Source organism: Tupaia chinensis, unplaced genomic scaffold (assembly GCF_000334495.1).
Source record: "Tupaia chinensis unplaced genomic scaffold, TupChi_1.0 Scaffold143064_1, whole genome shotgun sequence".
NCBI lineage: Eukaryota > Metazoa > Chordata > Mammalia > Scandentia > Tupaiidae > Tupaia > Tupaia belangeri.
Genome location: NW_006202908.1, coordinates 631,076 through 632,904, shown reverse-complemented (window position 1 = coordinate 632,904; position 1,829 = coordinate 631,076). Strand labels below are relative to the sequence as shown.

General features: G+C 47.6%; 1 long non-coding RNA gene across 4 annotated transcripts in view; it reads left to right on the top strand.

Annotated features, from left to right (window-relative positions):
• Nucleotides 1-1,749, top strand: part of LOC102493101 (uncharacterized) — a 40,572-nt gene extending 38,823 nt beyond the window's left edge. For all 4 annotated transcript variants that reach the window (XR_001369438.1, XR_001369437.1, XR_336751.2 and 1 more), the window contains exon 3: nt 1,394-1,749. This is a non-coding gene — a long non-coding RNA (uncharacterized LOC102493101). The remainder of the gene's footprint in view (nt 1-1,393) is intronic.
• Nucleotides 1,750-1,829: the final 80 nt, after the last annotated feature.

The window sequence follows — 1,829 nt, the reverse complement described above, 5'->3', positions numbered from 1 at the left end:
GGGATCTGGGGCAGGCACGCACTCATGCCTGGCGTGAGTTTAAGCCACCAGGTCCGCCTCGAACCGTGGTCGACTACGTGGGAGTCCCAGCAACATAGCCATTACGCTAACTGCTGGTCCCAAGATTGTGTAATTGCTATGTGGCTGGACTCTCACAACAGCTTGAGTCCCAGACCCGATGGCTTAAGAATCTGCTGGGCATGTGTGTGTGCTTGCCCCATATCCTGCAGTGTGGCCATCCTCCCTGGAGGGTGATTTCTTGCTTTCTGTCTCTCTCTCTCTGTCTCTCTGGTAAGCACATGGACCCTTTTCCAAAAATCTTTCCAAAATAAATAAATAAGTAAGTAAAATAATCACCCATAATGCCATCTCTTGGAAATAACCTTCCTTGCCACTTAGTGGGTGCAAGATACCCATATCTATGTGTGTCTCTGTGATACACTGGGGCACGGACAGTATGTATCATTGTATCAGCTTTTTTACTTATTGTATCAAAAAGCTTTGGATGATATTGCATATTCTTCCACATTATCATTTTTAATTCTTCAGGGCATTTTATTGCATGGCTGTACTTCAAATATCGTTATAGTTAAAACACCCTACATAACTTTGTTTATTTCCTCGGGCTAAGTTCCTGGAGAGCAATCCCTGGGTGGTTTCATGGCTTTCTTTTTAAATATGTGTTGGCAAGTCAGCCATCGGAGGTGCCACTAGTTTGCTCTTCCTTCTACGAAAAGTTAGGGTGCCACTGCTCTCAGCTGCTGCACAGTGAGAGGAGCACTCTTTAACGTTTTCTAATTTCATAGGCAAGATATCAGTGTTCTACTTTTGCTAATAGTGAAACTAGTTTTTTTTTTTTTAAGTAATCTCTATGCTGTTTTTTAATTTTTATTAAATTTGCAATAGGGAACATGCACTCACTGGGGTGAAACACAAAGGGAGCGAGAGAGAAGACATGAGAAAGCACCCACCGGGAGGAGGACGACACCACCATCCCTTCTCCTCTATTCTCTTGGGATTTGTATGCACATGCACTTGGCATGTTATTGAAGCCACCAGGACTCAAACCGGACAGTCAACCACGTGGGATCCAGCCACCTCAACTACATGCCCCCGGCTGGCCCTTAAGTTCCTTTTTTTTTCTTGTCAATTTAAAGTCTTTGCAAAATATCTGCTAATGTCTTTTTTTAAAAGAATTATTTTATTTATTTACTTTAATTTGACTAGAAAGGGGCAGAGAAAGCAAGCCGCTAAGTCCAGGACTTGGACTGCAGTCAACCATGTGGGAGTCCAGTGCCCTTCACCACCACACCACCTGCGGGCCCCGGTCTGCTAAGGTCTTTTAAGACTTACATATTGGAAGGTACTGTGCTCACCTCCATCTCTTTCGCAGGGCCGCTGTGGCAATAGGCTGTTTAAAGTGACCCATCTGAATATGTTTGGAACCTGCAAAGTAATAATGGACGTGCTGCTCGCCTTCATAACCTGGTAAGGCAAGGGTCCGGCCAGCGGCCACTGCAGGCAGACCAGCTGAGTAATGGGTGCAGAGCGAGGGCATGGGTGCGTTTTGCTGGAGGAGGGTCAGGGAGGGACACCTGTGGAGAAGGAGAACGGGGTCCTTACTGAGAGCTGTGCGGCTTTGGGAAGGTCACCGGAAGTAGAGGGGGTCAGCACCAACCTGGGGCGCCAGCTGGAGAGAGAAGGCGGCAATACGGGCCTGGAGCCTGCAGGATGCGGATGGCCGGAAGTGGGGGGCACTCATCACAATACCCCAAAGGACCGGCTGAGCAGCGGACAGACGGTAACCACTTCTCTGAAGACTCACTGGG